The following is a 24,952-nucleotide window of genomic DNA, read 5'->3' on the forward strand; positions in this document are numbered from 1 at the left end:
ACTTTTTTAAGGCGGGGGGAGGGATGGAGAAAGAGAGGAAGAGAAACATTGATGTGAGAGAAAAACAGTGATTGGTCGTCTCTCATGCATGTCCTGACTGGGGACTGAACCTGCAACCCAGGTATGCGCCCTGACCGGGAATTGAACAATCAACCTTTCGTGTTGTGGGTTAAGATCAAACCAACTGAGCCACCCCGGTCAGGGATAACTTCATTTTTGAAGGACCTTTTTGTACTACATAGAGTTTTAGGTTCACTGTTTTGTTCTCACAGGTGTCTTTCTGCTGTAGTCTGTCACGCAAAGTAGTCAGCTGTGTTTCTTCTCATCTTCGTTCCCTTGTGATGTGTCTGTTTCTCTGGCAGCTTTTAAAGTGGCCTCTCTGTCTTTGGTTTTAAGGTGTTCCTCAGTATGGTTTTGTTTTTTTTTAATGTTTGTGCTTAGATTTGATTGATTTGTGGGTTGATATTTTTCATCAAATTTGGAAAATTATCAGTTATTATTTCTTCAAATATTTTTTCTGCCCATTCTCTTTCTTCTCCTTCATGGCTTTAAATTATATATACACACAGACTGCTTCATATTGCCCCACAGATCACTGAGGGTCTTTGTTAGTTTTTTAAAAGGCTCTTTTTTTCTCTGTGCTTAAATTTGGATATGTTTTATGGGTCCATCTTCAAGTTCACAAATTATTTCTTCCATACTTTAAATGGCTGTTAGACTTACCCAGTGAGATTTTCATTTCAGATTCTGTTTTTTTCAGTTACAAAGTTTTCATTCAATTATCCTAACTCTCCCAGAGTTCCCATCTCTTCACTCACATTTTTATTTTGTTTTAAGTCTTCTTTTTGTAATTTCAACATCTGTGTTTTCTGTGGGTCTGTTTTATTGACCAGAGTTTCTTTTTATTTTCTGGTTAAATTTTGCTGCTTCTTGGAATAGTTAGTTTTTTGTTTTTTTTTTAATTGTATGATGGGCATTGTCAGCCCTATATTGTTGAGTCTGGATTGTATTGTGCTCTTTAAAGAGTGTTATGTTTTGTTCCAGTAGAGAGTTTACTAGAAGCTTGGTCTGATCTGTCAGAGCTCGGTTTGGGGCTTTGTCAGGGCAAGATCTCAAGCAATCCTTACACTAGGGCTAGAGGAGCTCTACTTCGGAGCTCTGAGATATTCAGTGTGGTTTGGCCTGCACAGTGTCTCCCAGCCCTGCATCAACTTCAGACTCTCCAGTCAAATCGCCACTCCCAGTGCCTCTCTGCCAGGTCTTGTGGAGTCCCGCCTCGTCATGCACAGCTTATGATGCAAAGACTCAGGGAACACCTGTGCAGATTTCTGGGCCTCCTTTACGCAGCTTCCTACTTCCTGTCCTCTGCAAATTGCAGACACCTCGGAACCCTGACTTCCACCTGTGTTTCCTCTACTGTTGAGACTGCTGCACTATGTTGGAGCTCTGTCCTTGTGCTGGTTTGGGAAGGGCTTCCAGGCAGAAAGCTGGAGTGAACGTGGAGAGCTAGCTGTTGCATAATGCCTGAAAACATTTGTAGCACACATTTTGTCCAGTTCGACAGTTATTCATAGCAGGAGGGTAAATCCGATGCCCACTGTTTTCATCATGGCCAGAAACAGAAACCCACTATTTACTTTTGCAACCTATTGCCTTCCATTTGTAATGTCCTTTCTGAAAACGCCCCAGTTCTGTCAGAGCCCCTCGCATTCCTCTGGTTCCCATTCAGATGCTCTGTCATCAGCTACTTTTGCCCTGATCCCTTTGGGGTGGACAAGTCCCCACACTGAACCTTATCACATTCTCTCAGGGATCTTAGGTAGCTGTTTGTGCATCTCCTTCTGGACAGTGAGCACCTGGGAAGTCAGGGTCTCTCCACAGTACTCTGTAAAAACCCTTCACAGTGTCTGGCACATTGTAGCATCAATAAATGTAGGTTTATTTAAGTATTGCTAAAGCAGAGGAAACTGTTCTTCCTCTACCGCTGACCTCTCAGAGCAGACATTCAAAAGAGTGAGGTTGAGAGTCCTTGGCTACATGAGAGCCAACCCATTCATTTTTTATGTGAGGTATTGGACCCAGGGAGGTTTGGTGATGTTTTTCAGTTATGTCATTCATTTATTCATCATTTAACAAAAATTATTAAACATCAAGTTGTGTGTGAGGCTCTGGGGCTAGAGATAAAATGCTTTGTCCTCAAAAGTCTCTGAGACTAAGGTGAGATGGGAGAAATAAAGGAAAAAATAAGTGATTTCACTCTCACTGAGTGGCTCAGTTGGTTGGAACGTTGTCCTGTACACCAAAAAAAAAAAAAAAAAAAAAAAAAAAAGACAGAAAGAAATTGCTAGTTTTCAGGTTCAGTCCCCAGTTGGGGTACATACAAGAGGCAACCCTGTCACTGTTTCTCTCGCATCGATGTTCCTCTCCCTCTCTCTCCCTTCCTCTGTCTCTAAAATCAATGAACATATCCTCAGGTGAAGATTTTGTTTAAAAAGTGACGGCTACCTAGGGACCCTGCAAGGTCTTTGGAGTTCCACAGAGGGGCCTCATCCAGCCTGCTAAGGGCATGGAAGGTCTTCTAGAAGAAGGGAGGCCAGAGCTTGGTTGTAAAACCACCAAGGAAGAGAAGCAGGAAGAGCATGAGTGGGCCAGGGAGAGACCCCAAGAGGGCAATGTCTGGGGTGCACATGTGGGCTTGCCAAGGAGTTGGGGCGAGGGATTCACGTGCCAGAATAAGGAGAATGGACTTAATCCAATGGCAGTGAGGAACCATGGAAAGCTTTAAAGCAGGGTAGCGTGGTCAACTGTGTGCATCACTCTAGCCACCACGGCTGGAGGAAGAAGGAGCTAGGAGGCAGGGGGAGCGCTGGGAGCTCTTACAGCAAGGGGCCATGGGGGTGGGGAGGAGAAGGTAGGCCTGGGTCGGGGGTGGGGGGGCAAGAGACAGACAGGGAAGATCCACTCACTGAATGCCAACCTGCTGTCCTCAAGCTGAGGCCAGACCCAAGGGCACAGAAAAGAAGCAGAAGTTTACAATTCTTCATTCAACACATTTTGGGGAATACCTACTGTGTGCAGGTACTCCATGTGCACAGACAGATGTGTTCCTCTTACTGGACAGCTGGAGAGACTAAGTCTCACAGACAAGCCATGTCTTGCCTGAGTTCTCACAGTTAAGCCAGCTGAGCTGGGGCAAAATGCAGCCTCCTGACTTTCACCGAGTGCTCTATTGTGCACTGTCTCTCTTTGGGTGTCCATCCCCACACTACAGGGCTCACCAGAGATGAATATGCAGCCATAACTCCACCCACATGCTTGCATATGCACACATGTACACATACTCACTGGCACAAATGCACATATGCACACATACAAATACATGTGTACCTACTGTCATGCATGCAAGTGCATGTATATGTATATGCATTACCTTATGTATATACTCTTCCACATGTGTGCGCTTACACTTCAATGCACACAGGTGCTTGCACACTCACACACGTACACATGTACATCTAAATGCACAGTGGCCACATATACATGCACACATTCATGTTCACATGCTCATACCAGCACACATATGCATGCATACTTATGTACATGCATATGCATATGCATACATGCTCACACTCTCCTGTGCCTCTATGCACACTCACAATGCATGCACATTCTCACACATGTACACTCATTTTGACAAATACACAAATGTGCACACATTTCCACACACTCATACACATGTACATGCACACATGCATGCCCACTCATACCTGTTCACAGTTACACATATGTGCACACATTCTCACAACATGAGCTCACAATCCCATACTTATATGCATGTGCACAGTGCATATAGGTATGTATGCATACTCACACATGAACACACATGGGTGCACACATGAACACACATGGGTGCACACATGAACACACATGGGTGCACACATGTGCACACACTCACTCTGAGTTCAGATGGAGAGGAATCATGTGGGGAGCTGCCCTGGCCCCCTGAGTCTTGACAATACTGTTGAGCAGGTGGTGGAGTCTGGGTATGATGAGGGCACAGGATGGGAGGAAAGGGTGGTGGGTGGGTGGTGGTGCACATGGGGAAACACCTGCCAGGTGTGAGTGCCCACATACTAATGCGTGACTAGCTCTCCTTGGGGACATGACAGGATGTCTCACAGTGAAGTCCCCAGGTCACCCCAAGACAGCAGCACGAAGGTCAAGTGCACCCTGCATGGCAGTGGTCAACCCTCCTGGAAAAATGTTGAGAAAGGGTGGGTCCCCACAACTTTGTCTGGCTCTGTTTGTGATCATGAAAAACAACTTTGTTTTGACTATGCTTGTCAATAAGAGAGGAACAGACAGAGCCACATGTTCCCCTCGGTATGTCCCTTGCCCCAGGGTGGCTGTGCTCTTGGGCTGCTGGTGTGCCTGCAAACATGCACCCCTCCCACACTGCACTCCCTGGCCTTCCCCGCTCCCCACCCCACTCCCTATTCCACCTACAATTTCTTCTCTCCCTTTTCTCCTTTTTCCCTCCAATTTTGTCCTTTCCTCTTTTTCTCTCCCTTCAGACCCACCCTCTCCTCCTGCAGCAACAAAGAAATCGACTGTCAGCCACCCCTCCATCCCCACCCCAGGGCTCTGGCTCCCAGAGACACTGATGTGCAGACCTGTTTATTAACTTGCCAATCTCTCTCCCCTCCTCTTCTCTTCCCTTCCCTCTCTCCCCTCCCCCTCCCCCTTTTCCCCTCTACCCTCCCCTCTCCTCATTTTCTTTTTTCCCTTATCCTTTATTTTTTTTCTCCCCCTATTCCTCTTTCTCTCTCATGCATTCTTTCTGTTCTCCTCATCCTCTTTCTCTCCACCCTCCTCACCCCCCACCTTTCCTCTCTCTTCCCCCTCCCAAAAGGCAAGAGAAATAGAAGTCAAGATCTTCTCTTGGCGATAATTATTGAAAAGTTCAGTGCAGAGACAGACAGCAATGCTGTGAGGAGGAGAGGAGGGGGAGAGAATATTAAAATGCATGTGCACAGCTTGGCTTTGCAGCAGATGTTGGCATAATTAGAGAGGAAAAAATTATGAAATTAATTTGTGGTTCAATGTAAATTTCAGCAATGGGGGAAAGCTGGGCTCAGTCACCTCATGTGCACAGATAGACATGCACACACGCACACGCGCACACACACACGCACACACACAGCACACCCCAGCTGCCAGAGAAGTGGTAATTGTCAGAAACTATCCAGGGAGAAAGACTGGCATGAAAAACAGGGAAGAAAGAGATTGGTGGGGGTGCGGAATTCCTCCTCTTAAAGGCACAGGTGCTCGGATGAGCAGGAGGAGAAATGCCCCTCCCACAAAGGAGGAGGCAGAGGCTTAAAGGTACTGTCCAGCTGGTCAGGATTCCAGCTCAAACCCTCTGCTATCACAACAGCCCAAGAAGGACACTGCTGTCCTCAGCGTGGGAGAGATGCACACACAGCTGGGTGCAGCCTCTTGTCCTGCAGTGTCCCTGCTCCACCACTGTGGCAGCTGTCCTCTGACTACAGGGGCACAATCACTCAGGACCATCGGCATGGTGTGATATTGCTTCATGGCAGATCAGAGGGAGAGGAATACGCTCTAGGGGAGGGGACAGAAGTTCAGCTGGTTCTGGGGGTTCAGTCAGGCAGGTGGGGTAGGCCAGAAACATCTAGGAGCAAAGGCCCTGTGAACAAAGGCAGGGAAGCCAGATCACGCAAGTCTGGCAACAGCGAGTTGCCACTCAGTTTGGATGGTTGTGATGGTTTACCTATCTCTCAATGAGGGGTAGGCAGGCTTTCCATCTGCCTACATCAGAGGAAGGAGCCATGGCCCTGGAGAGCTCTGCCCTTCCCTCTGGCTGCCTTCATGGCCTCCCCTAATCTGCAAATAATAAAGAATTTGTAAATGTGGCACCTGCCACCTTACCAGTGTAACCCCCAACCCTTGCTGAGGAATCACCTCACAGACCAACTTGGGAGTTCCAATCTGAGCCTTGGACCTCCAGGGCACTGCCCCCCACTTTATGTGGCCTCTCTATGACTCTAAGCCTTCCCATCACCTTCTTCAGCTTGGTCATCCCCAGCACATCCTTTTGAGGCACTCTGGTGCATGTCCCTGAGACCAAACACTGCCCTCATGCCCCTCATGCACCACTCCCACCTATGTGTGCCTCTCCCTGGGGCACCCTTAGTTACCACCTCCATCTCACCCTAACTCACCTGGACACAAACCCTCCGCGACCTGGGTCATTCAGCCCCCGTGTTCCCCAGGCGAGTCCTCATTCTCATCCAGGAAGCCCTCCTTGACCACTTTCTGAAGAGCGGGTGCTCACCCCGCATTGTCGGTGATGTCTGTGCCGCTCCCCACAGGGTCATGAGCCTCTTCAAACACCACTAGGTGCACTGCAGTCCCAGGGCTCATGTCTGCAGGCTCCTGCTTCTGCTCTGTCCTCGTGGGAGCCATGTCTGCACATCCTGAGATTCATTACAATGTCACTGGTTCTCTTTTGATCCTTCCAGGCCCTGAGGAGGCTGAGAAGATTAGCCTTCCCAAGACTCACACCTTGGCGTCCAGGGGGCACTTGTCCATGGAGCATCTGAGCAGTGTCTCTGCAGGCATCCAGCAGTGGCACCAGCTCAGTTCCAAAGGGTGGTTGCTGGTTGCAGAGTCACCCAGTAGTGGCCTCGTCACAGCACAGGTCAGGGATTAAACAAGGCACCAGGGAGACCAAGGCACATGCAGAGTAGACAGCTGGGTGGTGGAGGGGCTCCATGATTTGTCCAGAGCCATTCAGCTCATGGGGGCTGAAACTGAGGCTTGATCGCAGGGCCATGTGGACTAATGCCCTGTCTTCTGCCTCCTCTGGACAGGGATGGATCTCATACAGGACCCTGGGCAGAAGCTGGAACCTCTCCTGACACTCTCCTAGTAACTCAAGTCCTGACTGTGACCAAGCCTCAGGCCTTTCATGGCCCCAGCCCTGCCCATTTTCAGGGCTTAGGCCTCTTACCACCACTCCTCTGCACCCCTGCCCTGCCTGGGATCTGAGCGCCAGGTAGTTTCTGGTCCTCTCCAAGGTGCTGAAATAATACCAAGCTAGGCCAAGGGGCCTGGGAACTAGGAGCATCGATTGGCTTCCTCTCTTACAGCCTCTTATCCCTGCCCGCCCAGCAGAGGGTTGATGCTACCTCCCCATTCCTGACCTTGGTTCCTGGTGGGGAGGAGAGGAGAGGGCAGAGAAGCCAGTCCCCGTGCATCCCTCTCAAAGGATAGAACTGTGTGGCCCAAGATTACATCACCTCTCAGAGTCTCAGTTTCCACTGTTGTTCAGCGGGAGTCATGCCACCTACCTCACTCAGGTGCTACAGAAGAAGGGACAACGGCGATCAGGGCTCCGGCTCCAGCTCCTAGCTGCCCATGGGGTGATGTTTGCTACATGGGCCAGCAGGCAGGGGCTCGCCCGCTCTCCCCAGTGCAGCCCTGGGCTCCCTCTAGTCCCTGGACAGGAAAATAGCCTCACCTCTTTGTTACCCTTGATTGTTTCATTGTTTCAACCCTTCTAGGCTTACATCCTTACTTATAAGCTAAATAAGAAGCAGCAGAAAGGGAGGTTGAGGCTGGTGAAGGATGTGTCTGTGTGTCTGTGTCCATTCATGGGTGGGAGCCTGTAAAGGTGTATGCACATGGCTGTGCCCCCACTTGAGGCTGAGCTGTGGGTAGGCTACGTGTGGAGGAATGAGTGTTCCAGTTGGGTCATGGGTCTGTGCGTCCATCCATGTGTGTGTGTCTGTAGACATGTATGTTCCTGGGGTTATTCCCAGCAGCCCCCACCCCGCTCCATTCCCCAGCTCATTAAGGCTCTCCCATTATTCTGACATTTGTGCGCGTCACGTACCAGCAAGAAGTAATTTACTTAGAAGAAATTAAAAGTTCATTTTAATTGAGCGCACACTGCAGTATGCAAATGAACACATTATGCACCCGATGCAGAGACAAAGCTATAATCAGTGGTTAACCCTACACATGCCAACTCCTTAGCTCCCGCGCTGCCTCGGCTCTGAGGGTGGGTGGTCCTGGCCTTACGAAGGTCTTCCTGTTCCCAAGTGGTAAGGGCCTGGCTGGGTTGGCCAGGCTGGGAGTATCACATCCTCCCAAGCCCTCTATGAACTTTTTCCAGATGTTGACAACTGCATGAGCACCAGCACACATGGAGAACCCCAGACAGCAGGATCTCAGCCTGTCCCTGGGCTCTCCTTGGGGCTGGCCTCACCCAGGCTACAGGCAGCTCCAGCCAGAGCGAGTACAGCAGCAGAGAATGCCTGAGGCCTGATGCTCCTGTCCGATTGCAGAGGGAAGGCTTCAGGGCGGTGAGTGCTGAGGACCTACTTCCCAAATTTGTGACCTAAGGATCAGCGTCCTGTGTGCACGTTGACCCCATGAGAGAAAGAGATGGTGGCAGGCTCCCCCAAGAGTTAAGTGCATTGCTGCAACCCAGGGCCTGGTGGAATGAAGCAAGCACAGGACCGCTGGGCAATTTGCAGGGCCAGTCTCACCACGCAGGCCAGGGCCCGACACCCTTCAATGTGCCCACCTACCACAATCTACAGTTGCGGCCCCGGAAGTTCAGATGGGACAAGTGGCTTGCCCAAGTGATGGAGAAATTTCAAGAAATAAAACTGGCATCTGTCCTTGTGATCTGCATCAGTTTCCCCAGTGCCATGTGGCCTGGTGGGGTCACCGGGCCTTCTCTAGTACCCAGGGAGGGATATGCCAGGTTTTTCCCCAGGGTCCTCATGGACCACCCCCCAACATGTACACCTCCCCTGCCCAGAAGATCAGGAGCTCAGAAAGCCTCAAGGACAGATGGGTTTTAGCCTTTTGACTGTGGCAGAAGTACACGACCTCTGACCGCAAGGGCCAGGTCCAGTGTCTTGTGTGATGTGCAGGTGAGGCCCAGGACAAGTCATTGCCTGTGTTCACGCTCCTCCTCCTCCATCGCCTCTCTCTGCCTTTTCTCTGTGTCTCTTCTTTGGTCCTGCTGTGCTGATGGCAGGCCAACACCTGTTTAGCTTCCCAGCATACCCCAGAACAATGGGGGGTAGAGGAGTCTCTCCACCTTGTCTCCCAAAGGGGCTTGGCCCTGGGCTGGAAGCCAGGCTCCCCCTGGAGCTTTAGTTGGTCCCTGGGTGGTTGTTTTTATGTTGGATTTTCTCTACCTGTCAGACCTGGGGTTTTTAATGACAATGAAAATGAAGCTGGTTCGCAGATGTGAGCTGACAGCCAGCTGCAGGAAGCAGACAGATTACCTCCAGACCCAGCCCACATCACCCATGGAGCAAGACAAAGGAGCCATCCTGGCTCCCTTGGATGAGGGGGGATGGCAGGGAACCACGGAAGCTGCTCCCACTCCACTGCTGGGCAGCACCTACCCAACCAGTCACAGTTCCTTGAAGTCTGTGTCTGCATGCTTAGGGGTCTGTGCCCCCTGGCTTCCCTCTCCCACCGACAGTCCCTCACCTCTGCCTGCGGATCAGCTTTTGAGTCCATTGCTATTGCATCTCACAGGTTCCTTGAAGGAAGAGGTACAGGAGTGGGAGGCTATTACCACACATGGGGTTTGAGGGAATCACTCTCAGACCCAACGATCAGGCAGTGGGACCATGAAAGTGGGCCTGGACTTGCTGGGCCTCAGTGGGCCCAGAACCTGCTTCCTTAGCAGGTGTTTTTGGGAACTCCATGAGGATGGCCAGGACCACCCTGCAAAGCCCTGTGGGCGCCACCTGCTGACTCTGGGCCTCCTCGCCTTCCTTTGCTGAAAGCAGGGGATGAGGGGTGGTGATGCTGGCCTGGACAAGACTGGGTGCGTGGCTGGGCTTTCTTCCCGCCCCTCTACCAGCTGCAGCAGTGATTTCAGCCTTTCCAGGTTCCCTTCCGTCACTTTCCCAGCCTGGGGCGGGAGAGCGGCCAGTCTGTCTCTGCATCCGCCAGGCTCCCGGGCTGTGCCCTGAGAGTTCTCCAGAGCACTAGCCCTCTCCCAGAGCCCCTGCCGGGTGACACCTGGAGGGACCAGGGAGGTGGGGCAAGGAGGTGCACTGGCCGTGTACTCTGGGCAAATTTCCCTGTGGTGCCTCAGTTTCTCCTACAAGTCAGGCACACACCTTGGCAACCTGACTGGGTATATAGGGGCTCTGTAGTGGCTGTCCCTCCCATCTCCGTGTGTCCTCTCCCGCCCCCAGCAGAGAGGTCTATGCTGAGGGCCTGCCAGGTTGAGGGGATCCAGGACTTGTCCAGCTCCGACTCATTCCCACTGGCTCTGGGGTACCTTGTTGCCTGCTGCTGTGTGGCCAGTGGTCCGGGGCCACCTCTCATGTGCCAGCCCTCCTCCTTTTACTACAGCCAACAGCTCTGGTTCTGCCACTACTCCTTCCTGCCTGCAGCTCCCAAGTGCCGGACCAGCCCCCATGTTTCCTTCACCCTCTTTTCCTACCCCTGCCCCATCTCCATGTCCTCAGGCCTCACATGCTGGGAGGTGCCTGTCCCTGTGTCCCACGTCATGGACTGTTGGTGGTTCATCAGCTCTTCATTGTCACCTTTGTTGGTTGAGCATGTTTGTTAATGCCCACTGGCACTGACTTCACTGAGCATGTGCTATGTGCCAGGAGCATACGTAATCCTGTGATAGGCATCCCATCTCGGCAGGGGATGGCTGTGGCAGAGCCCAGGCTTTCCAGAACCCGGGTCTCTGACCCCAAGCCTATGCTCTTGGTCACAATGTGCTGCTGAACCAGGAGAGCGGCAACATGTTGGGCAGATTTCACATCTGGTGTGAGAGGCCAGCCTGCCAGGTTGCAGACCAAAAGATAATGATTTGCTAGCTCCCAGCAGGTCCGGCAACCGCAAGAAAGCTTGGAGGGAGCAGGATGTCCATGGGTCTGTGGCCCAGACCTTCAATGCTGGCAGACACTCAGGCTCCTCAGTGACTTGCATGTGGGGTGTAGACTAGCCCTGAGAGGGGGTGTTTGGAGCTCATCTAACTCAGGTAGTAAGGAGCAACTCCTGGAATCTCTGGGGCCTGTGGGAGAGGCACTGTGATTGATTAGTGATGTCAGTCCTGGGTCAGGAAAGATGAGGCCTTTGGTGTTGCAGATAAACTGAGTCTTCAAGAGCGCAGGTAGCTGGCCTGGCTGCACTCTGCCCTGCGGACTCTGGTAGCCGTCTATTTGGACGTCTTCTTCCAGAGCCTCCCATGTCTTGTGGTTCATGCCCACAGCCCACATGGGTTCTCAGGGTGCCACACCAGCTGCCTTCCAGCCCCCTCCTGGCTACTTCCTGCTGTGGGTACATCGTCTCGATTCTAGAGAAGGTGAAATGCTGTGTGGCCAGCTGTGGTTTCGGTGTGTCTTTGCACTTTAGAAAATGGTTTTTGTTGTCCCACATGTAGCATGTGCTCTTAGTTGCTGTCAGGCACTGGGCAATGGGCAGCTTTTATCCAGATCACCATGTGTGGGGCGGGCATGGGTGGGCTCCCTGAAGTTCACCTCATCTGATCCTCACCAGACCCTGGGGGGATGAAATACGGTGCCTGTCTTCATGTCTGCCTTGGTGAAGATCAGGCCTTCGGCTGGAAACATTGTTGCCGTTCAAAGCTGTCCCTGGGGAAACAGAGCTGCCTGCATCACTGTGAGGCAGCGTACCTTTTCTAAGCAGCCACTGCTGTCCTAGTGAGTGGAAATCTCAACCGCAGCATGTGGTGGCATTGCCTGAAGACACAGTCCATGACAACTGTGGCAAACATTTCATAGTGTATTATTCTATCCTGCAACAATCCTCAAAATTATCGTTATCCGCCTGGCAAACTAGACAAAGGCTCAGAATGGTTTAGTTGTTTGCCTGGGAACACATCTTGCTGAATCTGTCATCAGTGGCCTTTCACAAACCTTTCCAGCTTCTGAGACACCAGAGCCTTGGATCTGGTCAGAACAAAGAATTCAGGTCTCCAGACAGTTCTGTGTGCCCTCTGCCTCCCAGGCACTTCCTCTTGACAGCTCCATCACTGAAAGAGACATCCTTCCCTGCCAGCAAGAATAATCCTCCTATAAGGCCAAGGGCAAATACTGCCTCCTCCAAAAAGCCTACCTTGACCACTCCAGCAGAAGCTCATCTTTCTCTTTGAAATCAGAGGGCTCTCAGTAGTGCCTAACCTTCTGCTGGCCCACCTTGGGGCAGGGGGAGGACATTCATGAGTACCCTCACAGCCCCTAGCACTGTGCTGAAACTGGATTTGATGTGCTGCAGAGGTGGTGGAATAAATAAATAGAGGAAGATAATGTGGAGGCTAAGAGGACACAGGTATCTCCAATCCTTGAAAACCATTAGTAAGGGTCAGCTGAGGAGAGCAGTCTGGAGTCATTAGCAGATTTATTCCCAGTGCCTGTATCATCTGGCCCCAGAGGTGCCCCCATGTGGACCCTGCAAAGAAAGGGGGGCTGCCAGCCATCCTGGGGGGTGAGACCCAGCAGGAAGCCTGGGAGAGCTAGGAGGCTCTGGGTGGGTTGCATGTGCCCTCAACACACGCTCTTTCCGAGGCTCCAAACAGCACACAGGAAAGAGTTAAGTCCTCTGTGAGCCGCTGGAGAAGGAAGTGGTAAACAATTTTTCTCTCCCTTGGCTAAATTAATATGCAAATTCCTACACCCCCTCCTACTCCCTTCCCCTGCCTTGAAATTAGCGAGGTAGACTGCTCAGCTAATTACGCATTCAAACGAGCAGGCTGCGTTTCTCAGAGCTAAGAGGATGCTGAAACGATTGTAAAAAGGTGGAACTGACATTCGAGCATGACCCTTCTGGTACATCCAGAGCCACTCCCATGTGCCCGGCAGATGTGATTCAGCAGTGACCACCAGTAACCCAGACTCAGGAAGGGCATACAGGGTCCCCTTGACACTCTGGCCCCTGCAAGGGGAGACCCTGAGGACCATCCCACTTCCCCACTAGCCAGACCACACATTCCTCTCTGCAAACAAGATCCCAACGGTGCCTGCGGTCAGGACCCGACAGCGGCCTGGAGGACGGCTGGGCGGTCAGCTCTGTGGGACCAGGTCTGGGACAGTGGTTTCGTGCTGTGTTGGATGAGGGCTGAAGCTGCCCCCAGAGGCCTTCATGTGGGATAGGCAGGGATTGGCTGAACATGTGAAACCCTCACCTCCAACTCCCTCTCAGTGGTGCACCTCTCATAAGCTGTTTTATATATTGTGGTTCTAGGTTAAATTTCATTCCAAAAGGTTTCCCTGTAAAGTGTCAGTTGGAACAGCAGGGAAGAGGAGGGAACAAAGACCGCCTGGGCATCAGTGGTGGATGGTGTCAGCAGGAAGCAGTCAGGCTTGGGAGCTAAAGATGGGTCAGCCTCCCCCCACCCCGCAACACACACATACTGTGTCTCTCTCTTTTCTTAAAGGGCCCTGTCCTTCCTCTGCCCATGAAGCCCAGGCTTTCTGCCTGTCAGTCCCAAACCTCCTGACCCATCCTTGTAGCCTCCTCCTCCCACATGCCTGTCACAGCCTTGCTCACAGGGGACCATCCCACAAGTGCCCTCCCCACCTCCACCTCAGTCACCCACACTGGGCCACGCTCCAGACCAAGAGGCCCAGCCCAAGCCTCTGTCCCTTCCCCCCATTCCCCAGCCCACTTCTCCTGAGAAGCCTTATGATGCTGCATGTATTCTTGTTCAACATGAGGTTTAATGTCTTGGCGTCTGAGAGGGTCTCCCCAACTTGTCTCCAAGCCCCCGCAAAACAGCGCCTTGTGCTGGACTCTAACAACCATGGCACCTGGCGCTCAGCTCAGCACATCAAGGCTCTGCCCACGAAGCAGCCTGTGAGATGACTGTTTTGGTGCCTGATTCTGCTGGACACATTTGTAGCCACAGAGAATGAGGCATCTTCTATGCTGGCCTGTTTCCCCCATCTGAGCTATAGGACAGCTGAACTAGATGGTCTCTAAAACTCCTTCTTGTGTAAAGTTCTGAGCCCAGGTTTCTGTTAATGAACATGTCCACCTGTCCATCAACACTGCAGAAGGCCTCTGGGGGCCCAGCACTGACCTCAGGAAAAAGAGCAGGGTTGGGTTCCGAGGGATGTACAATTCCAGAATGACCCTCCTCTCACAGAGAAGGGAAGGGAGGGATAAAGCAAAAGCAAGACCAGAAGGCAAAGACGCCCCCAATTCTGCATGTCATGGGCTTCTTGATCCCTCGGGTCCAGTGAGAATAATCAGGGCAGGCAAACCCATCTGCCCTATGCACCTGCCTTCTTTCTACCTGTCCCAGAAATAGCCTAGATTTCCAGAGTTAGGAGGGTCAGGAAGGTGAGCAGAAGCACAGACGCCCCACCAGTGACCAGCCCAACAGGGGTGGATGGGTGACATTAAGTATCCATTGAATTCAATAAAGTGGCTGCGTCTCACAAAGCTGTGGTGTGTGATCCAGCTTCCCCCTCACACCTAAGGCAGACAGTCATGAGTCAGACAAATGGGGGGGGGGGCAGGAGGGGTGAACCGGGGAAGATGGATTGCCCAGGAGAAGCTGGGCACCTCGGAGCAGACAACATCACTCTGGATCAATAAGGACCTGCAGCTCTGAGCAGCAACCGTGAGTAATAAATAAATAAGACAAATAGGCAGAAGGGTTAACTGGGCCTTATGGGGAAGGTCTTGGGAGTGGCCCAGAAGCTCAAACCTAGAGTGACAAAGGAAAGAGGAGGTGGGGTGTCAGTCGAAGCCACCGGGAAGAGGGAGACTAAGAGTACAGTATCCAAGCACCGAATTCATTTCTGAAGTCCAACTGGTGATCAGCCATTAAAAAAGGACAAGGCTGCCCTCCCTGTTTGATGCCACCAGGTGTGACATGGGTTCTGGAGGAAGGGATCCAAAGGCCAGCTACACCAGGCCACACCCCTGATCCCACACCAGACCACAGTGGTGCTGTTGGGTGGGCTCAACAGTGGGCACTGACCACTCTGAGAGGGGCCTCCAGGAGGGGAGAGGGGCCAGAAAGCCGCTCTTCTTGCCTCCCAGGAACTAGCCTCCTCCTGGGAGGTGCAGGTCTGCCTGAGCCAGGGTTTGGGGTGCTTTGTGCCTCTGAGGGTGATGCATGGCCCCACTAATTCACTGCACACGGCTGTTAATTCTGGCGCAGCTGCTGCCCCCGCCCTCTAGGCGCTCGGTAACACCAGGCTGCAGAGCATGCTGCAAATTAACACCATTTGTTCTGCAGAACATATTCTATTTCTACACTACATGCATAGCTTATTACCTCACCAGCAGCGCAAGAGAGAGGCTGCTGGGGCTGGGGGGGGGGTGGCTCCCCGAAGCCCACCACTTGCAAAGGGAGGGCACTGATGCTGGATCCTTGGACTATGATCTTTGGAGGTCTGGGGTCCAGCTCTGGGGAGCCTTCCTGGGGGAGGGTCCCAGCTCCTGTCTGCCCATGCCGGTGCCGACACCATGGGCTCCAGGCCTGCCACCTCCAGCCCTCTTCATTCCTGCACTGTCCAGCTTTGTGGACTTGGGGAGGTAACTGGACCTCTCTGAGCCTCCAATATGGAGCCCTTGCCCCTGCCTCCCAGACAGCTAGACAAAACCACTGAGGCAAAGCTCAAGTTCGACTCTCAGTCAGTGGCACTGTTAGGGAGTTTTTATCTTGTCGCTCCAGGCGACAATTACCAAGGTCAGAGCAGGCAGTTAACAAGCCCTGGTTCTGATCCTGGGCAGAGTCTCCTAGAGCGGGCAGACTCCCTGAGAGCACCCAAGGGACACATGTCACCCGGGGAATCCTAGGGGGCAGGACTTGGGCTTCCCTGTGGCCACCACCTATGGACCAGAGTCCAGGGTCTCATGGACCCACACACAGCGGGCCTCACTGAGCTTCCCTGCCCCCTATGGGGATCTCAGGGGTAGCTTCTGTCCCCACAGCCCCCTTCAGACCAGGGAGGCCCTGGATGAGCACAGTGACCAAGTGAAGGAAGGACCGTCTCTAGGTAAGAAACATCGACGGGCCCCTTTCCCTCCTCCCAAGCTCCCCGAGACACCAGGTGTGGGGGTCCAGAGCAAGGCAGTGCCTGGAAGCTCACACACAACACCCCATCCCCCCAACAAGAGTCAACACTCCCTGCAGGAACGCTGGGCAGCCTCGATGGCCCCTCAGGAAAGGGTGGTCTGGCATAGAGCTCAAGGGTTCCGAGTCCCTCTTCCTGCCAACAGCATCAGTGGTTCCCAAAAGCAGCTTAACTAGAAGATTCCTCTGGGCCCAGGCTCCCTGTCCTCGCTGAGGGTGGACCTGGAGAACAAGGTGGCCAAGGGGTTGTGTAGACCCAGGACAGCCGATGTCAGGGGCCAGCTCTGGCCGAATGGAGCCTGGTCACTGCCTGCTGGCATTTCCTGAGGGCAATTCGGGCTAGGCACCAAGCTGAGTCATCCTTCCATGAACTCTAGTGTGACTGGGACCATTTTACAGATGAGCAAGTGGAGGATCAGAGGGAACAAAGCTCACGCAGCCAGCACAGAGCTGGGGTTTGAACTGGGCCTGGCCGGCCCCAAGCTGTGCGCTCAGCATCAGCACTGCCCCCCATACACATGGAAGGTTTCATGCTCTTTCTGTGCCCCTCCATCCCTTCATCACCATCCCTGTCCCGACTGGAACGGAGCCTTAAGTGGACATGGGTGTCAAGTTGCACAGTGGGTGTGTAGCTGCCACCTGAGCCCTGGGTGTGCCCCCTCACCTTCCTCTCCTCTCTGTTCAGCCCCACCCTCTCCTCCATTAACCCAAAAACGAGGACAGACTGAATCTCACCTTCCTGAAAAGACACACACCATGGATCCACAAGATGGAAGGATCATTGTGACATATTGGAGCATGAGTCAGATTCAAGGAGAGAAGGGTAAGGCACCCGGGTTCAGTCACTGACTGAGCAGAGGTCCAAAAGTGCTGGCTGAAGGACCAGGGTGGGGCCAAACAGGACGGTGCAGGCAGCCAGCCTCAGAGCCATCAGGGATGCACCTGCCCAGGGCTCACCCAGGCAGGTGGCTCTTCAATGGCCACCCGCAGGCATTGACAGCAGGGCTTGGCCCTAGAGCCGCAGCAGCCAGTTAGTGCTCCCATTTTGTAGGGCACCACAGCAGGACAAGGGGGCTGGGCGGCCAGGCACAGCAGCCCACCTCACCCCAGGCTGGGATGTGCACATGTGGAGCACCTGGCCCACATGTAGGAGCAGTTTGCACAGTCAGGGGGCCTGGAGAAGTGACCCCACCAAGGCCCCTAACCCAGCTGGCCCCAGTGCCAGTCCTCATTCACAGCTTCCTGCCTTCCTGTACACACTCCCTATAGGCATGGCTCGGGAGGGGGCACAGCCACTGAGATCCTATCCATTGCATTTTTGGAGCCTAGGGGAGGGGGAACACCTGAGCTGGCCACTGGGAAGTCAGTGCCTGGGGTTCTCCATGGACTTTGAAAGGTTCTGGGGGATGCCCAGCATGACTAGAGCATGGCCGGTCCATTTCACTTGACATTTTGGAGCCCAATCTCCATGTACAGAGATGGCACATAGTAGGCTTTCAGCTGATACCGTATGGACAGATGAATGGATGCATAGATGGATGGATGGGTACCAGGTAACTGAAGTGTCAGTAAGAGTTTCTGGCCACCATACAGCAGGAGGGACTTTGGTAGGCTGTGGGTTAGGTCCTGTTGGTGTGAATTGGGGGCCATTGGAAGCTATGGATCCCTTTCTTGCTGGGCCGCACACCCCACACAGGGTGACCAAGGTTTGGAGAGGACAGGGTGGATGGGGATGGTAGGTGTCTGCTCATTCCCAGGACCCTCTTGGAGGTGTGGGAGCTGCAGAGGCTTTTCTGTGAAGAGGCAGAAAGGCTTCATGAATATTTCATTAGGGAAGCAATGTGGCGGTTGTGGAACATCTGGTGGGTCTCTCCAGGGAGCTGGGAGCCATGCAGGAAGCAGGACTGTGAAATTCAGAGGTGGTATGAGGGGTTGCTGGCCTCCGCTACTGCGGACAGCTCTCTCCCTGTCACCACACTGGCTCGGGTCATCCACCCCAGTTCTGGGGACAAAGACCTGTCAGTAGGGGAGGGGGGAGCTGTGGGCAAGGCTGTGGGGGTGGGTGGTCGTGGGTCAGCTCCCTGGTTCCCCTACACCATGGCTTCTTCTGCCTACTCTCCCCACCCAGACCCACGGCCAGGTCAGAGCTGCTGGGGGAAGAAGGCCTGGGGTCTGAATTTTCAGACAAGGCTACAGGCTGGGGCAAGACTGGGACCAGGGACAGCCTAGGGAGGCAGAGGAGCCCACCCGGACTTGATATGCATTGGCCTGTGGAAGAAGGCTGTGGTTGGCGGTTTCCTGCCTCCTATTGCTAGAAATACAGTGGACAGTCACCACTGCCCATGACCCTGATGTGTCTAAAATCCCCTGTTGGGTGCTCACCTGGAACAGGGCAGCACCTATCCTGCTAGTGGGTGTGTCGGAGCCAATGATGGCGAGGCCTAAGGGCTGGGCATGGAAGCAGCCCCCAACCTCAAAGACCTGTGCAAACCTGCACCAGTGCCAGGACACAATCCACAGGACCCTCCTGGTCCACACCAGCCTACACAATGAGGGGTGCCTGCCCACCTCACAGCCAACCAAGCCAAGGCTCTGAATCCTTAGGTTGCCCTCTTGTGTGCAGACCCCAAACTCAACTCCTGGCCAGCACCCAGAGCCATCACACTGGCTTCCAGGGGCTGTCCAGGCTGGGCCTGGGCACCGTCTTCAGAAGCCCCACTACCTGCTGGTCAGGGGGAACGGCCCATCACTGAGCCCCTGCTCTCTGCCCGAGCAGTCTTGCGCCTGGGCCTCTGCCATGGTCTGAGCCTTGCCTGAAGCTCCAAAGCACCTCTTGTTCCATCTCCGCCTACCTAATTCCAAATCCTGTGTTCCCCATGTCCCTCAGCACTGGATCACCCCCACAGTGCTCCCCTTCAGCCAGCCAAGACCTTGGAAGCTCCTCACTGGCCTCCTAGGGCTAGGCTCCTTGGTCTTCATGCTCTCATAGCCCAAACGCCTTCCTACCTGGCAGAGCTAGTACCGCCTACTGCCCAGGACACAGGCCCCATGGGCCCATGCCCGCATCCTTCCCTGCCCTGTGCCCCAGACCCCCTTGTGCGGTACCTTCTTTCTGAATCTACTCTGGCTGCCCTGAGCATCACACAGCACAGCATCAAGCCCAGAGTCCTCCAAGTGGCAATGGTGTCCCTCTGGTCCTGTGCCCCCAGCCTAAGGCATAAGTCCCTGTACTTTTTGCCCAATGTGCTTGGAGGCTCCCTCCCACCTTCACCATAGATCTTGCCGTGGGAAGGGTGGCTGGACACCGTGGCTGGCAGCACTCCACACGAACCCTCCTGCCACCACCTCCTGACAGGCAAAAAGCCCACACAGTCTCTCCCGCTGCCTTGGCCCTTTCTGCCCAGCAGGGCTTTGTCCTAGGAACAACCCCCACCACGACCACCGCCATGCACGGCCCCTCCCCACTCGGGCAGCTTGCCCCCATGCCCTCGGCAGCTGGGCTTCTTGGCACAGCCGCCTGAGCTCCCTCTGATGGCCATGTTTGGCTGTGGTCCCATTGGTCTGCACACAGGCACAGCGGTGCCAAGCCAGGCTGCAGGGCTCTGGGCAGATGGGAGGGAGGGAAGTAAGATGCTCCTCCTGGGATCTCCCAGCCCCTCCAGGTGTCACCCTCCAACCCTTTTCCCATCCCCACCTGAGACCCTGGGTTGGACTGCAAGAAGAAACAGACAGACATTCAAGGACGGTTTGGGGACACCATTCCAAAAATGGGGCAGGACGACCTTGCCCTAAGAGCCAGCAGGGATGGGGTAAAGGTGACACAGCCACAAGACCCTAGAAGGTGGGGGCCAAGCACCAGGGGCAGAGGCACTGCCGGGCCAGGGCTCCTGGATGTGGCTGCTGTCCCCTTAAATCCCGGTGCTGCCCACACCGAGCCAGCCAGCCCTGCTTTATTTCCTCTGTGCAGGAATGGTTCCGGTGCCACCTGAAGGACTTCTGGCCACCACACTTGGACAACACAGGCCCCAGGGCGGTGGACCATCTCCTGTGCCCATGGCAGTGTTCAGGGAGCCAGAGGGTGAGAGGGTTGAACCTACTGGCCCAGGACCCCGCTGGACACAGCCATCCCTTGCAGGCTGCTGTGCCATGTCACCCACACCCAGGCCGAGACCCAACCACCTGCCCGGTGAGTGCCAGTCAGTTGTTACCTGTGCCTCACTGGTCGCCATTGTCCACCTGCTCCCAGCCGGGTCCTGCATGCTTCTGCTGCCAGGCGGCTGCCACCTCCCTAGGATGGGCTGCCAGCGATTTTCTGTGGTTTTTGTTTGTGAGTTTTGGCCCCGTGAGTCCGCGGGCACCCAGGAGGCACCCAGCCCGCTGCTCGTCTATGGCAAGCGTCCATCTTCCCTTCGCAGCCGCTCTCACCTCTCCCTCCTCCTGTCCCCACGGTGCCAGCTCAGAGGCAACTGGCACGGACAGAGCCCGGCCAGCCTCTCGCAGCTGGGTGTAGCCACGCTTCTTCTTCTTCTTCTTTTTTTTTTTTGTATTTTAAACACACACACACACTCGCACATGCACACACACACACATGCCAAGCCCCCCGCCCCCGACAACATGCATCCCTTCTGTCAGGAGCAGCCCCAGCCAAGAAAGCCCAGAAGCGGGCGGCGGCAGAGCCAGGCTGCTGAGCGGTGGAAACCCCAGCCCCAAGCCCGTCCCTTCCGCTCCCATCACCCTCCTCTTACGTAAGAACTTCACATTCATGTCGTACTTCGGAGCCTCCTGATTGGGTCCACCTTATCACCGGCCTGGTGCTTCTGCCTGCCCTGGCCCCAGCCACCCTGGCCCCCTGCCCAGCTGCCAGCTTAAGCCTTGTTGTTCCCGCCCCTTCCCTAAGGTGTGTTTATTTATGGAGTGCCCACTGCTGGCCACGTGCTGCGTGGCCAACTAGGTGGACATGGGCTTGGCCTCCTGGAGCTGGCAGTCTAACTGGGGACGTGATTAAACACGCTAGCTGTGAGGAAACACCCTTGTGCTGTGATACACAGACTGGCTGTAGGGTAGCGGCAGAGTCTACCTGAGGGATCAGAGCAGGGTCCCAAGTGGACATGAGGGTCAAGGCCAACCTCAGGCCAAGACAGAGATGCAGGCAGAGGCCTTGGTCAGAGCTCCAGCTGGGAGGACATCAGGTGGATGGTGCCAGCTGTCTGCTCAAAGCCATTAGCACCCTCTCCCTTGCTTATACAATCCCGATGGGTGATCCCACCCCCTGCCAGGTCCCTGGAGCAGGGAGTGGCTGATTCCAAGGATGGAGGAAGATTGGGGGCAGATGCACTTGTCAAGTGGCCCCTCCCTTGCTCCTCTATGCTCTGAACAAAAGTAGTGTGCCTCAAGGTGGAGCCAGAAGGAGGGGCCTGGGTGACCCCAGGAGTGGCCATTCCACAGACTTCCCATTTTCTTCCTTCCCATCATCCAGGAAAAACAACCCTGCTTGCAGGTCCCCTTGCCAAATCTCCCATGAGCCTGGCAGGCAACCAACATCCTTTCAGATGCAGGTGGGAGGGAGGCAGGATGTGGACACAGCCAGAGGACAGGTGTAAGGGGTCCTCTCAGGGTCTGGCCTGGGCCATTTGGCTTGTGGTCCATTTGGAAACACCGAGGCCAGCTTGGCTCTGGGTTAAAGGCCACTCCAAGTCAACTCACCTGATCCAGATGGCCTCACCTGAACACCTCCCCTTAGCTGTGATAGGAAGGGGTGGCTGATGGACCGCTGAGCTCCGGCCGGTTGAAGCCTCTTGTGAGCCTCTGTCTTCAGCATCATTTTGCTTTTCTGGGTATTAATTTTTTTTCTTACCAATTACTCTAAGGACTTGACAACCTTAATTAGCTTCAAAACCCCTTGAAGTGCTCATGCTCCCATGGGGCTGAGGCCCAGTGACTTCAGGGGAAGTTCTAATTTTCAACCCAGAGTCAATGCCCACCCAAGCTCCAGCTGCTCCTGGTCATAACTGGCATTTAGGCTCTAGGGTGACCCCCCCAAGGACAACCTCTGACCTCTAGGCAACTAGACCTTCCTTTCTGTAGGGTTTGCCCAGGCTGGAGGAGGTTCTAGAAGGAATTGCCCCACCTGGGGCAAAGACCTCGCAGCCTTGCCTCCCTGAAGCCCCTTCCACCTACTGCCTCCCTGAACCCACTGGGCCCCCTTTCTCCACGCTGCCTCCTCGCTGCTTCTGGAACATTCTGGCAGCTCCTGCTGAGGTACCAGCTATTTCTAGATGCTCCTCCTTCAAAGGGCCCAATGTCCCTTCATTCCAGGTTCTCGCACATGCTTCTTTTTTTGGGGGGGGAGGGTGTCTTCCCTGACCATTCCTTTTTTGAAAAATTGTGGTAAAATACACACCATTGACACCATTTGAAAGTGCACAATTCAGTGTCATCTAGCACATTCAGTATTGGTCTCCCACCACCTCCTCATTCCACAGCACTTCTATCATCCCAAAAGGAGCTCCATCCCCAGCCCCCGTCACTCCCTCCAGAGCCCCGGCCACCACGGACCAGCTTGCTGTCTATGGATTTCCATGCTCTGGGTATCCATGTCCGTGGAATCATCCACATGCAGCTTCCCTCTCTGGCGTGGGGTTTTCGCAGCTCGTCCACGCTGCGGCCTGTGTCTGAGCTTTCTTCATTTTTTTTTTTGTGGCTGATGTGTCTCCTTTTTAAGTGGCCCAGGCACCTTATCCTTGTAGGCTCCTGTGCTCTCCTTCTGCACAGGTGAAGGGCTTGTCGTCTCGGGGTGCTGGGCCTGGCCCAGGCTCCATCCAGCTTAGCCACCCTCTGGACTAGCTGGGACGGGGCCAGACTCATCTGAATGAGAATAGAAGCATTTCTAGAAACAGAGGATGCTCAGTGCCCTGAGAAGGGCTCTGAGTGTGGCTTAAGGGATGGGAGGGCTTCACACTTCCCATGTGTGAATGCAGTTGGGGTTGGGATTGTCATCCCACGCCAGTCCACCCCCCATCACCGCCCTGCCCCCAGCTCTGCTTCCTGAATTCTGCAGGCACATGATGGTGCTGGAAACACTCCCGGGGCTGCAGCACCCAAGGCCAGGGCCGCAGCTGCACTCTACCGGGAGGGGACACCTGCTGTCTGGCTGTGGTAGTGGGGGCCAGGACTGGGGCAGGTCTCCCCTCTCCCTGCACCCCTTCCCATCCTCAATCCGTGTAGAAGCGAAGGATGGACGGCAGCAGAACATCCTGCTAAGATGAAAGAAAAGGAACCCACTGACCACGGAGCTGGGGAGAGCCAATGTGGGCATAGAGCAATAAAACACCAGGCATCCAGTGAACTTGGGCTGACCATGCTTAGGGCGGGGTTGGGGGAGGGCAGCCACGATCTGACCACAGAGCTACACCAAGTACGGAATGACCCCAAGCTCTGCCCCCTTGGGATGCCTGTGTGTGAGCCTGCTGGTGGTGCAGCCTCCCCCACACGTGCCCAGCCCCCAGTCCCCTTGGGATCCACCTGTCACCCTGACAGATGGGCTGAGACAGAGGACCACCAGCTGGGGTCAGCGCCCTGCTGCTGGAGAAGCTCGTGCCTCATCCATCACGGGGGCTGCCGGCAGGACTGGCCACAGCAGCTGTCTGAGCCAGCGGGTGCATGCCTTTAGAGGCTACCAAGTGGGTACCAAGTGCCTCTCACCCACAGCTCCTCCCCAGACAGGGGTGCCTCCTTTGGCCCTCAGAAACCTGGCCAGGTGCCACCTTGGCGGAGGGGATTCTTCCGGTAGTCGGACTGCACGAGAGGCATTCCCCAGGGCGCCCTGGCTGGCCTGCTGCTCACAGCTCTGCAGCCACCCTGGCCCTGGGGTTGTGCAGGCACAGAACTGGGAAGCAAGTGGGAAGGGGCCATCTGCACTCTGTCTGGTGACTGCACACACAGAGACATGCTGACCAACAGCCTCCATCCAGATCCAGCTTCTCTAAGCTGCAGCCTTGTGACATTGCACCTTTTGTAACCTTTAGTGCCTCGGTTTCTCCCAGCAGATAATGACAGTACTCCTCACAGGCTAGGTGAGGAGGACTCTGCGGTGAAAACCCTTGTTTCCACATCTAAGTGCTGGATGCGCTGGGAGGGGTGTGCCTGCCTGCCTGCCACGTGCTCTCGTGAGCATGCACAGGCATGCCTTGGAGTGTGTGCATCCGTGGGTGAGCAAGTGGACAGTGTGCCTGTGTCTTCCTTTTCATCCTTTGCCCCTTTTAACCATTGGGGTCCCAGACTTTCACCCTTTGCCCCTTTTCACCATTGGAGCCCCAGACATTGGAAGAGATCTCGGGGGTTGACTCGTCTAGCCCTGTGCTGGGTGTGAGCAGCAACGCATTGGGGTGAGGTGCTGCTCCCCAGGGTCTTGATGTGTGTTCCCATCTCTCTCACCCCAGACAGGGTGGGAGAACACCAGTCCACATAGCCTTTATGGCTTTGTGATCTTGTGTTTATTTCTGTCATGGTTTTTGTCAGGTAGCCTTGCTCTGAGAAATCACCTGGAGAACAGCCTAGGATTTTATAGCAGCTTTACTAAGGGAAGATGAAGAAGGGATTGGAGAAAAGAGAAAACTCCCAGACCAATTCAAGAACCAGCGGAAGAAGAAAAGGGGGAAGGGGAAAATGAAAAGAGAGAAGAGGGTAGGGGGAAAAGAAGAGGAGCGGAGATTCCTGGTCACTCACGCAGGCTCAGAGGAATCGCCTGCTAGTGCATCTGCAGGTACTGTCTCCACACCTTTCCGAACATACATTTTGGGTAGGGTGAGTTTACCCATC

General features: G+C 54.3%; 1 long non-coding RNA gene across 1 annotated transcript in view; it reads right to left on the reverse strand.

Moving 5' to 3' along the window:
- Positions 1-20,672, reverse strand: part of LOC149994418 (uncharacterized) — a 37,349-nt gene extending 16,677 nt beyond the window's left edge. Inside the window, exon 1 of the long non-coding RNA XR_016507696.1 lies at positions 20,344-20,672. This is a non-coding gene — a long non-coding RNA (uncharacterized LOC149994418). The remainder of the gene's footprint in view (positions 1-20,343) is intronic.
- Positions 20,673-24,952: the final 4,280 nt, after the last annotated feature.

The sequence above is a fragment of the Furipterus horrens genome, unplaced genomic scaffold (assembly GCF_987537825.1).
Source record: "Furipterus horrens unplaced genomic scaffold, mFurHor1.1.pri manual_scaffold_13, whole genome shotgun sequence".
NCBI lineage: Eukaryota > Metazoa > Chordata > Mammalia > Chiroptera > Furipteridae > Furipterus > Furipterus horrens.